At 40.3% G+C, this 13,716-nt stretch overlaps 1 long non-coding RNA gene across 1 annotated transcript in view; it reads left to right on the top strand.

Moving 5' to 3' along the window:
* LOC310674418 overlaps window positions 1–13,716 on the top strand; it is a 57,326-nt gene that overhangs the window by 26,065 nt on the left and 17,545 nt on the right. The gene's annotated exons all lie outside the window — the stretch shown is intronic.

Here is a 13,716-nt window from a genome sequence, read left to right as displayed (position 1 = left end):
TTCAGCGAATGTATTAAAAAGTGCTAACCGGGTGGGTGTAAGGGTTGATATTGATAGTATTTCGAAGGTCGAATCCTTTTGGAAGGAGCTAGCCTGAAGCCCTTTCTGTCTGGTATTTTCTTTGTTCACGCAATGGCAAGTTAAGCCTGCAAGAATGAAATAGAATCCCACAGAAATAAGAAAGGTTGCTGTTGTCTCATATCTAACCAAAGAGGTTGGGATGGACTTTTTTTTCTAGCTGCTTCTGCTGAACCAGGTTCAGCAAACTTTTAATAGCAAATAATTCTTAAATTGGGTTGTAATCAGTGAATAATCTCATAAAGTTTATCCACTGGAAGATTCTAAAATAAATATAAGAAGTCTTAGAAAATTACCCTAAATTACAGCAAAAATTCTGACAGTGTGTCCCAGCTGCCCATTTATCAGTTAAATGTGATCTCATCCCTGAATAGTCCTCTCTCAGATCTGTTATATCTTCTTTCTACACCTGACTTTCATCCTTCCAAGATATTTAAACCTTTACAGGTGGGATGTTTGTAAGACTGAACAGGGATCATGCATTTTCCAGACATTATGTGTATTTTCTTTTATCCTTGGTGTTGTTGGTTTTTTGTTGTTTCCTAATCATCAGCATGAGATAGCTTAATGTCTAATTAACAAGGATAACAATCCAAAAGAAAGAAAGAAAGAAAGAAAGAAAGGTGATGTGAACATCTTATAAAAGGCATAGTAAAACCAACTAGAAGAGTGAAGCTACATTTTTAGGGTAGAAGAAAAACAATGAAAGAAGTCTCGATGGCTCATACAGTCAGCTGGGTTTGCAAACGGAAGATTTGGAGCAGTTATCAACTAGCAGAAGAAATTGATTAAATTAGAACTTGTGGTTTGCTTCAGATTGTGCTTGTTTCCCCGTACCCTCCATTGGATCTCTCCAGGAGACTCAGTGTCTTCTTTATATTTGGAGCAGTACTCCCAATGTGGTGCCATGAAATACTATCATTATCTATACTATAGACGAAAACCTATTTTATTTTTATATTGTACAACACTTCCGTTAATTTTTTTCTTTTTTTTGCTGTGCAGTGGTCTATAAATTTCCATAATAATAATTAGAAATAATAGCACTAATAAATCTAAGTCAGGTGGCCTATTTGGTTTTCCTTCTGAATGGCAGAAGTTGTCTGGCCAGTGTTGCTGAGCCTAAATGGGTGGACAAGAGCCTAATTGTAGCTTCACAGGCAGATTATAGGCATGTCTATGGCATGTCCAGTTAAAAACACCTCAAGTAGTAAGGCTGGAAAAGAGTACTGTATGCAGGATCAATGGCAGTTCAAGTTGATAGTACTGGGCTAGATGTAGCCACAGCTTGATAAAGCAGATACTTGAGTATTATAGTCCCTGATTAACTTTGGTTTCTTCCAGATTCACCACAGCACCATCTTCTTCCTCTCCTTCCAGTCTCTGTTCACTCCTCCCCAAGCCTTAGCCTCACCACACCTGAAATAGACATTTCAGACCAGAACTATGGAAGGATACATCTGGTGCTTTCATTTCCTCTTGGTTTCTCATTTTTCCAATCTTAAATTCAGTTTGCTACATTTCTTGCTGTTTCTCTTAAAATGTAACCATGAAGCATTTTAATATGCTCTACCACTCATAATTTACTTATATGTAAAATTTTATGCACACCCTTCCCTAATGTACATTTATGTATACATTTTTGGTTAGAGAAGAATATTGCAAGATTCAGAGAAGTGCGGATTTTGAAGGATAGACACTTTTCAGTTGACATATTGTAGGTTTCTTTTGTTTTTTGTGAACCAAACTAAATTTCTTTGCCATCCCTAATCAGAATTGCCTTTCCCTTAGGCTCCATGAATCCAGGGATGCAGCAGTGGTTGAAGGGATTCGGAACAAGAATATCTCTTTCCCTTGAGGAATCTCTGTTGAATGATTTGTGAGAAATGCAGGAAGAGCTTATAAATCACATGCAAGTATTTAGCCTCAGTTTCATAATCTGAGTAACTGAACATGTTCTGCTTGAATTGGATGTGAACTCAAAAAATGGCTAATTTCTCTACATGGTTTCGTTGCTCTGAAGTCCAAGGTCAGGCCACTGGCACCAGCTGGACTTTGTTGCCACCAAGCAATTGGTACAGAACATTTTTTTGTGTCACACCGGGCTACCCTAGTGCAATGGACAGAGCACTATCAAGAACTGTACTCATGGGAAAACATGGTCTTGACACAGCAATTGACAGCATTCAGACACTGCTCGCCTTGGAAAAATTGGATGTCCCTCCCTGTGGTGGTTGACCCTTGCTCCGAACAGCGTGGTCAAAATTAAAGGGTTCGGGAACTCAGACCAGACCAAATTTCATAAAATCATACTCAGACTTTACTAAAACAAAACTCTACAAGAGAGAAAAACTCCAAATAATTACACAGATTAAAATGGCTCAGAAGATAACAAAACAACAAACACTAACTTATCCAGCTAATTAACATAAACGCTTACACTTAAGTCTCCATAGGCTGGCAAAGGAACAAGATGCTGTCAAAGCCCAAATAGATGCTGATCTTGGCCTGGCTGGCTGCCGAGACCTTCCACCAACCCAGGTTTTATGGGAACTTACACCATGTGTGTTCACATCTTCCACCCTTGTCACACTGGCCTTGAAGCCTTAACGGGAGACAGCTATATGTAAGCTCATTATTTCTGAGTTTCTAACCCATTCCCATAAATCAGTCTTAAAGGGGTGATATCACCAGACTTCATCCCTCCCTTGACAAGCTGAAGAATGCCATAAACTCTCAGGCATGTGCACGACCTCAGTATTGTCGCAGTGGTGTCCAAACTTTTTTCAAAGAGGGCCAGATTTGGTGAAGTGAAGGGCCATGAGGGCCAACCAAAGGGCCAACTTTTTTTTTTTTAGGATTGAAGTTGTTGAGGGTTTTTTTTAGGATTTTACCCCAGGAAATAAACTGCCACAGGGGCCGGATTAAACCAAACGGCGGGCTGGATTAGGCCCCCAAAATGGACTTTGGACATGCCTGCAAGAACAAAGGTGACTGCCATGATGTAACAACTACCATATAATCTCCCTGGTGAGTTTTGTGGGGGAAGCCATTGCCTGTGTAGGGCAACAGATGCGCAGCACATTCTGAAGAAGCTGTACCATCACCGTTTTGTCTAAGCCTGCCTGGAGTTTGGCCTCATCACCAGCCTGACAAATACCAACCTTTTGGGTCACGACGTTGCCCGCACTCCATGCATGCATCAGCATTGGTGACCACCCACTTGAACTTGTAGATGGTTTTGTCTACCTGGGTCCCACCATAACCAGCAACCTTTCCATCGATGCTGAGCAGGACAAGTGTACTGGCAAGGTAGCTATTGTACTGGCCTCTAAAAGGTTATGGAAGAATGGGATGCCAATGCTAAGATGCCAAGACGTCCAATGCCAAGATGAAGGTCTACCAGGTTTGCATGTTGAGCATGCTGCTTTGTGAAAGTGAGTCATGGGCAACTTACATGCACCAGGAGCAATGTCTCAATGCCTTCTGTATGCACTGTGTCAGAAAGATTTTGGACATCACATGGCAGGACAGATGTGCAAAGATGTGCTTTCCCAGGCCCACATTCCCACCATATTCACACTCCTGTCTCAGCGACATCAACACTGGCTTGGTCATGTACACAGAATAGAAGATGGCAAGATCCCCAAGTACGTGCTCTATGGGGAGCTGGCATCAGGCACTAGGCCTGTTGGCAGACCAACTCTGTGTTACAAAGATGTCTGCAAACATGACGTGAAGGCTGGCAACAATAACCCCAGCTTAGTGGAATGCCTTGCAGATGCTTGTAGAGTCTGGAGACAGACATTCAAGTTGTGTATCCACAAGAGTGACCAGAGGAGGATTGACCACTGGGAAGAGTACAGAGTGAAGAAACACCATGGTGCATCTGCAGTGGCAAAACTGGATGCCTTCATCTGCCCCAGCTGCAACAAGACATATCTCTTCTGTATCAGTCTCTAGAGCCACTGCAGGCACTGTAACGCTCCAACAGTTTGATTTTGCCCCCAGAGGCACACTCTTCCATTGTCTCCTGAGACAGATGGATGCCAACATGTGAACATATACAGGGAGGAGGGAGGGAGGGAAGGAGAAATATTCTGCATATGTTTACTCTGTCTCAATTTCGGCTGTTGCACTGGCATATTTGGAGATACGACTTCCATTGCAGGTTTGTACTTATACCCTTAGGTGCATCACGCTGGATGGGGCCAAGCTTAAGGCCTGACACAGTAGTCTAATTGCTAGGGCTGTAATTTCCCTCCCAACGACAAAGAAATGCATATTTCATGGTAAATATTTTACATATTTCACTTCACATTGTCCAAAATGTAGATATCTTATGATTAAACATAAAATATTTATTAATGTGGAGAAATAGCTGTGTCACATTCAGAGATAAATCATGAAGCCTATGATGACTGTGGGAAAAATACAGCCCTAGTTGTCACTATTTATTAGGGGATACAGTAACACACTCTTGGCCCTGGTCCACCCCATTTGCTGTAGTCAGATATTTTGCAGGCAATCAAAACCTCTCTTCAGTTCCTGTTTGTTCCATCACTGGGGAACATTCAGCAGATAAACAAGTAACAGCATAGACTAATTACGCAGTTCGTGGATAATACAAATCGGGTCTATAGGTTTGTTTGCTATAGCTCATGCGTTGCTTTTGTGCTGAGTGTGGAAGTAGAGCAAGATACACAGAATATAGCTGTGGCAGTTTGCCCTGATAATGCTGTCAGCATCCATCCTTGAAGAGCTTTAGTTCCTGGCAGGAACACATTGTGGGACAGGTGTAATTTTGAGTTGTCCTCCAGGCAGCAGAGAGCAACTACCTTTTTCATGTTGTGGCTTGCACTCTCAGGGTTAACTGAGTGGTTTTTCTCCTACTGTAGACCTACAGAAATGGTCCTTTAAGTGAGGTATGGTAGGAGAGATTAATGCTTTCCGCTAAGAGGCTATTAAAAAGCCCTCTCAAAAAGCCACCTGGGCCTTAATCGAAGAGCCTGGTGGAGAGCTCTTTGTAATGTTCTGCTAAATTCTGATGGTTCAAATTAGAGAGAGTTTTCAAATTAATATGGTTTTCTTGCATAAACACTGGAGTACAGAAGCTGTTTACTGGAATTCACATTCCAAATGCTCTATGCATTATTTTTCAGCAAGGGTCATCAACTGTTTGAGCTGTAATATCTGGTATATAATCTCTCCTTCTTTTTGGTGGGATCACATGAGATAAAATACATGTTATTGGCATCTGTCTATACACCATTCAGCTAGTCCTTCACTGAAGTGTGAACGTTTTGGACATATTTTCCGCATTCAGTTCTTCATCTGCTCGTCTGGTTGCTTCCAGAGCTCTTTGCAGCTTTTGTTCATGTTCCTCCAATGCTTTGTTCCAAATGAGATCATCAGTATACCTCTTGTTAACCGCAGTAACTTCATATATCAGGTGCACTTTCCTATGAAAGTCTTCAGCTGTTAATTTTAACGCAAAAGGCATCTTGCAAAAGCAGCATTGTGCACATTGAAAGTACACGAAAGTGACTTCTAGTCATCTGGTGGAATTTGACAAACTCTGCTTATGGTGCAATTCTGCACATACCTCTAAAAGAGGATACATGTGCACAAGCCATGTGGAGTATGGCTTTGAATGTATTCTGTTGACCTTCAGTGCTAATTATTTGGTTTAGGGTGCAATCCTATACAAACCTAGAGTGCCATCTCATATGCAGTGCTGGGGTGGGGAGATACTGGGTGGGGTGATAGACTCTCTCCATCCAGCCCAGAACAGCTTCAGCATCACTCCACCAACACTGAGCTTCCCATTCTGGCCACCAAAAGTCCAGGCAGGCAGAATGCAGAATGCAGAAACCCCCCAAATGGGTTGTTCCAACTGCCTTCACTTGGTGACATCTGGCTGAATTGCTATGCAAGCTCAAAGCTGGCATTGCCCCGAGTAGGTTTTGCCTGCCTCTGCCTTCTGCCTTCTGCTGTGTCTGTGCTATAGACACAGCAGCAGTTCTACTCATCCTCTTGCCCTGCCACTGCTCAGACAGGTTTTGCATTGCTCTGTTAAAAGGTAAAGGGACCCCTGACCGTTAGGTCCAGTCGCAGACGACTCTGGTGTTGCGGCACTCATCTCGCTTTATTGGCTAAGGGAGCTGGCGTACAGCTTCCGGGTCATGTGGCCAGCATGACTAAGCTGCTTCTGGTGAACTAGAGCAACACACAGAAATGTCGTTTACCTTCCCACCGGAGTGGTACCTATTTATCTACTTGCACTTTGACGTGCTTTCGAACTGCTAGATTGGCAGGAGCAGGGACTGAGTAACGGGAGCTCACCCCGTCACAGGGATTCAAGCCGCCGACCTTCTGATCGACAAGCCCTAGGCTCTGTGGTTTAGACCACAGCGCCTAAATCCAATTCTTTTCAGTGGGGCTTATTTCTGAGTATAGGATTGCACTGTGTGTGGCTGAATGCTATATTCTGATGAGCTTTTCTGCTCTCTCCTTTTCTTCCTTCTCTTGCTCAGCAAAAACAAGGGCATTTGCCAAGTTTAGTTTCACTTTTAAAAAAATCTCAGTTTAGCATTGTGGACAGGTCTGGGATTCTGATTGAAAACAAATTCAGGCTTCTTTAATAAGTGAGTTTCATAACCCAATGTTTGAACTGGCTTGTTATAAAACTGACCAGAGTACTTATTTTAAAGCATAGAACTTTAGAAGAATAGAACGTCTATTTTGAAATGGTAACAACTCTTTTTAAGAGCATTATCAGAAATTCAAAAGGTTCTGATAAAAGTAGCAGAAATCCTTTTGTCAAGCAAATACTCAGCGCATCCTGTGCATGCTAATTCAGATATAAGTCCTATTGAATGCAATGGCTCTCCCAGGTAAGGGTTCATATGACTCTTCAGAAAATGTTATTTAATAAGGTTGGGACTTTTAACCCCAGCTCTGTCTCACATCTTCATTCTAGAGTCTGGGGCCATTTTCATATGAATCTTCAAAACAGTTATCAGTTTCATCAGAGTGAATGAATTTAAGTATTAATAACATACACATTATCAAGATTAATTAATACATGAAATTTTTGTTTAAATCTGAAGCCTTAGATTGCAATCTTATACCCACTTACCTGGGGGGTGGGAATCCATTGTGTGATTTACTTCCAAGTAAATGTCTATTAATTTACACTGCTTGAAAGTCATTTCATAGTGTTTGAACACACATTCACACATATATCCATATTCTTAAAGAATCTTCATTTTATACTAAGTATTAGGCCTGGGAAAGGCAATTGGTATCAAAGAACTTACAACAAAAACTTTGTTTCCACTGCAGTCACTGTAAACAATATTATTTCCTACATTTAAAATGCCCATTGGGAAACCCAGCCAGATGGGCGGGGTATAAATAAATTATCATCATCATTATCATAATTATTAGGAATAAGGGGTCTAGCTGTACTGTTGGTTATATCTGAATGTATGATTTTATCCTTCAGATTAAATGACCTATGATATTCTATAATAAGTAAATACTTTAAATAAAGGGTTAAAGTAAAATCATTCTATGAGGAAAATTTGAACATGCACAAAGATGGCAGATTATCACTGCTTAGCGATTCAGGATGCACATGGGCAAACCTTAGAAATTAATTCAGAATCAATCTCAGTTTGATTTATGAAACTGTTAAAAGTTACACAGAGAGAAAACTAGGCACATTCTCGCATACAGCAGCCCAACAGATTTAAGATACAAATCCCCTAATTCTGAGTTGTAGAGGCCTCACTCATTAAAAGGGGCATTTCTGGTATTCCTTCTAGCTTTGGGAGACGACACATTCAGAAGCCTGTGTCGCCCCTCAAAAGCAGCACATGGGACCCTGAGCCTTGTAAAGAAGGCATTTGAATTTAGAATAAGTATATGAAAATATAGCAACCATTTTTTAAACCTTTTGCCCAAGTGGTTTTGATGACGAATTCTTATTTAGTTTGCAGTTTCAAGGACTCTGTAGTATTTCAAGAACAATGTTTCTCTGTCTGTCTATCTGTCTGTCTGTCTGTCTCTCTCTCTCTCTCTGTCACACACACACACACAGAGAGGGGGGGGGAGGAGGAGGCAACTCTGTATTGCAGCAGAAGCAGCAGACATCACACGGAATAGATCCACTGGCTGTGCCTCCCATTCCCCTTTAGAGGGTGCACTGCAGCCTTAATGGTTTCAATCGTAAGCAAGTTTGTTGGAAACCCCAGATCTAATTAAGAATGAATGTCATAAATAGAGTCAGGAAGAATGATTGAAGCCCTCCCTTTTGGGGGTAACATGGGTGTTTTTAAAGAGCATTTCAGCCTTGGACCACACCGTATCATGCCATTCTACCTGTATCTGTGTGAATGGAGTGTGCGGGATGGAGCGCTTTGCTCGCTTGCTGTCAGCCTAGCTTCTGTCCCAATATTTGCCATTAACGGGTTTAGCAATATTTGCACTTACACATCACTTTAGGAATATGATTTCATTATGCTACAAAACAGCCCAGTGTGCAAATATTAATTAGGCATGTTACACTTCCCTGCAGAATGAAGTAGATAAATAGCATTGCTCTCTCAGGGAAGAGAAAGTAAAGGAACATCCCTGAAATTCCAAAGCAGATATCACATTGGTGTCTTTTTCAATTTAATATTCTTAACTCAGAAACTTCCAAAACAGAAAGATTAGTTTTTCAGTAAAGGCTTAAAGACCCTAGATGAATGTTTTGATCTGCCCTTCAAATCACTGCGTTCTGTTTTACATCATGCCTGCTACTCATGTGTCCACTGATTGCCATAGAACAGGAGTTCCCAAACTGTCGCCTGCGAGCTTTGTTTAGGTGATCTTCAGCATCTCTGTAAAACTGTAATTATAAATTGTGCAGCATCTACCACAGCACATTACAATTGCTACAACAGACAGAAATATCATTAAGCAGCCCATCAGCATCTCCAGCAAGTTCCTAGTGGTCTGGGGTCGAAAAAAGAGTTTGGGAACAACTTGCCTTAGATCTTTTTGCGCCTGAAATAATATCTTCCACTCTTGACTACATTAAATATACCACAAGAAGACAGTGTGCTATTTGATAGATATTGCCTGATGAGATGGTTTCACGTTGCTAGCCCTGCCAATTTTTGATCTTTCTTTTGACCTACCACCTATTTCTTGTTTATTTTAAGGATTGGGTGCATTTCAGGTAATGCCTATTCCATCTTAGGGTGTTATAAAGCACCTAGGCCTGCTGTTTGGGACTAAGAAACTGAGGAAGATTTAACAGCCAAACTGCAGTTTGAATTCATTTTCAAAGTGGTGCTGAGTTTTCATCACTCCTGGAAGACAATAAAATAAAATAAATGATTCTCAGCCAAAAAAACCCAACAACTTTGTGTGTTCAACTCCTGTGTGAATAAAGGAAGAATGAGGTGTTTCCTGTTTCAGCTGTACATCCACATATTGTTTCCACAATGGGAATAAGGAGATTTGTTTTTGACCTGCCGTCACAGACAACAATTTTCACATTGCCTTCTATGGTGTGGTTAAATGAAGAAATAATAGCATCTTGGCAAACAGTTTGTTAGATTATGTATAATAATTATTGGTTTGGTTTATATTAACCTCTTTTTTTTGTTTAGGCAACTGTAAGTCAATCCACCTGGAGCGTAATACTGCATGTTACTATAGTAACTTTGCAGCCTGTTTGACTGTGACAAAGGATCTTCATCTCGTCCATTTCATGCTCCTGTCTCGACCTACTCCCTCCCAGGGTTTTATTATATCGCCCTTTAAGAGTATCTGCAGGAGCCACAGCTGCTGTGCTTTTGTAGTAGAAAACAGCTTTTGCTGTGTGAAAAGCTCTGCCCTAAGAGGTCTCGTGGGCTATCAGCACTATTTTGTGTCAAAATAAGGGTAAACAGTATTAGATGTCTGAAGCTAATATGTTGCCCGACTCTGTTTAAAGCTAATATTTTCTTCTACTTGACCCTCCCTTTATTTTTAATAGGCAGAGACAATAGTTTAGACTTTTTATAGTAATGAAACCAGAAAAATTAAGCAACTAGCACCCCAGACCTAAAGCCATTTCAGTGAACTCTGCTTCAAATACTCTCGGTTGCTGTTGTTTAAAAGGGAAATACAGTGAGGAGGACACATGAAAAACATTTTTTACTATGCTTGGAGTTTAGGAAAAGAACATAAAGATCTGAAGATAACCCCCTGCAAAATTGAGACTTTCCCCCTTGGTGAGCCTTCTGACCTTATATAAAATAAAAACATCTTTGGATGTGATCCAAAACTTTGTTTTGATCTTGCAAACACACGTGGAAAGTAAATCATTTTGTGACAGTTTTGTAACATTCCAAGATTTAATGTAGTACATAGATAGCACTTTTGCTTGTGTTGTATTTTGCGTAGTTTTTATTTTAATATTATACTCCACCTTTAATTTTTTTTTAAACTTCCATATTGAAAGCCACCCAGGAAACTGTATCTTATGGGGGACAAAGAAACCTAGGAAATAAAGAAAAACAACCAGTATCATAGTTCACATCCTAACTTCATTTATTTTACTGCAGAGGAATCCAAATCCATACAAGCTAAACTTAATATGGAATCTAAGGGCATTATGTGAGAGATTTTTACATTTTCACTATGCTGCCTTTTCTTCCATCAGCTGCATAAAACTGCAGTATTATTGTTGGGGACGACTACTTGTGCAAATGTTTCCCGGCTTAGGTCAGCCAGCCTATTTAATGATTTGTCTTTATGTCTACAATTTCGCTTCTGCATAAGCTGTTTCTGTTGTGCTACCCCATAACTGTGCTGACCTGCAAAAACATTCCCCACCCCCTCATTTTCTTACTATATCGATCACAATCCAACTGCTCCTTAAAGGGTCAAAATTAGGTTTTCATTTCAGCCCACTCAGCTATTGCAATGCCCGTTGTCTTTCCCTTCTCCCTGTCTATCTGCCTGAGTAAAATATCCACGCATCAGTAATAACCGGTAGATTTGGCAAGGCTTTATTCATAAGGATTCGAGCAGAGTCATTCTCCAGTTGTGTTAATTGTTGCACTGGGAGGCCTGTGAATGGTGAATGGGAGCTTGTTAACTTGCTAAGCAGCTGGTCAGCAGGGTAGTTTGATTCCAGCAAGGCTCTTGACACCTCTGCCAAGGGTTATTGATACCTCACACACCCCAGCTGAGACAGATTGTTTTAGTCCTGCCTCATATCCATAGCACAGTCTGTAGTTAGAGGAATAGTGATTGACAGCTCACACCTCCTGGGCCCTTCTTACTACCAGACACAACATCTGCTATGCCCTGTGGAGCAGTGAACCAACACACAATGAAGAACTGTTTCCACTATTGTCAGGGTTCGTTTTCGTTAACCCTTTCCGGCTTCTCTCTGGAGACACACAGAGGTTTTTTTTTTTTTTTAAATCATTATTATTTCCTATTATAATCATTCACAGTTTTCTCCCCCCAAATCTAGAATTTCATCCAAGGCAAGATTGTTATTTTGTATCATCCTTATCTAATCTCCTTTGATATTCATCAACAGCATGGATTTGGTGCTTTGGATAGTTCCACAGCCAACGTTTGTTTAAAACCTTACTGTTGTGAGGTTGCCTTACAGCATCGGGATGTGAGGTCTGATTCCTAGGGGCAAAGCAGTTGCGAAGAGCATTTTGTGTGGATTAATCACAGGGAATTTCTCTGAATTTCCTCCGTATTAATCAGGGGAAGCATTTGAGGGGCTACTCAAAAAGATAATTTCTGAACTTGGGTCATGATTTGTTAAAGGGCAAAAAGTAATTATCACTCTTAGACATGGGAAACAAAAATGAGCTTGGAGTATATTTTCCAACAATGTTGATTTATCCAAGGATATAGAAAGTGATTTTATGGCTGATTATGTAAAAAAAAAAAAAAGTTTAATTAAGAAAGGGTCTCTCTCTCTCTCTCTCTCTCTCTCTGTGTGTGTGTGTGTGTGTGTGTATTTACATGCACACACACTGAATTGCAAAATGCAAGAACATTTTGTATCTTCAGTATGTGAAAAATATGGCACTGTGCATTTTTAAGAGTTCCAAAAAGCAAGTCCTGGCTTAAAATGAATTTGATATCTTTGAAGAGCTGAAATGCTACAGATGTTTATAAAGGAAGTGCAACTGTTGTTGCAACTTACTTTGGAACAGATGTTACTCTATCTGGAATGCTGATTTGTATTCATTGCATGTGTCTAATTAGAAAGTATCCAATTGTAAATCTCTATGTAAACTTTTGGGGCCATGTAGCAGTGTCTGAAAGTGTGTTTTTGAGCATTTTAGGCCCTGCATTTTTGCTGTGTCCATTGTCATCACACTGTCATATGTCAGAAGACAAATTTGTTTGGCTGTGTTATCTGTATTTACAGTGCCATAAGGATATGTTATGCTAGAGAAGAACTAATAGTATTATTTATTATAGCAATGTAATTAGCAATACTGCTATTGCTAAGCATCACTATAACCTCTTGTCAGCATCGTGTAACTTTATCATAAGTCACTGCATATTTTATATCCCCAAAGGAGTTATTGGCTGGGTTTACATGATGCTATCAAACTGGTACTCCAGTAGATTATATTGCTATACAAACAGAGTGGTTTAGTCTCTGCTACCTGTAGCTGGGTATTTCCCTTCATCTCCATATAAAGCCAAATTTCTCACATCTGATCAGAACTGGTGCACTCTGGATCAGGGATCTTTCCAAAAACAGGACCTCACAAAATGGCAACTGAGAGAAATGTGCCCCAAAGAATATTTTCTGTTGATCAAAGAGATGTGTTGGATAGCTCAGTTGGTAGAGCATGAGGCTCTTAATCTCAGGGTTGTGGGTGTGATTCCCATGTTGGGCCAAAGATTCCTGGATTGCAAGGGGTTGGACTAGATGCCCTTCATGGTCCCTTCCAACTCTATGGTTCTGTGATTCTGTTATTCTAATTGCTTATCACTATGAAGTAGAAAACATGTTTGGTAACAACAAGACTGATCAGTCAAAGGCTAGAAACTCAAGCCTGAAGAATTCAATCCCACTGAATTCAATGGGACTTTGCATTCCTGGTGTCAGAAATCAGATACTCTAATTCAGTGATTTCATGCATGCTGTACATTGTTTTAAAAAAAGAAAAAAAGGATGGGCTGCTCAATTTTTGCATGGGGTAATCAGTGGCCATAGAAGTTGGATAGTCCTGGGCAAGATATTCATTTGAGCCTCTTAATGCCACAAAAGCAAGTCAGAAATGCGAATTCATTTGATTCTAAACATGAAGGTGCATTGAACATAAGGATAAATGTATCATACATACATTGTAGTCATTTCTATTACAATTGGAGTGGAGAATGTTACTTAATACATTACATAACATTACCCCACTGAAAATACATGGATAGAAGTCATAAACAAACAAACAAACAAACCATGACCTCCATACGTGATGTTCTCATTTAAACAGAAACAGCCCCCCCACCTCAGCCCCCCACCCAAAAAAACAACCCATGTTAAGCAGTCTTACAGCACAGAATAGTGCAGTTAATTCCCCCCCCCCCCGTTGTAACTCTCAA

This window comes from Podarcis tiliguerta (genome assembly GCF_965153285.1).
Source record: "Podarcis tiliguerta genome assembly, chromosome: 3".
Classification (NCBI taxonomy): Eukaryota; Metazoa; Chordata; class Lepidosauria; order Squamata; family Lacertidae; genus Podarcis; species Podarcis tiliguerta.
The sequence above is the reverse complement of the archived record's forward strand: the minus strand, read 5'-3'. Positions and strand labels throughout refer to the sequence as shown.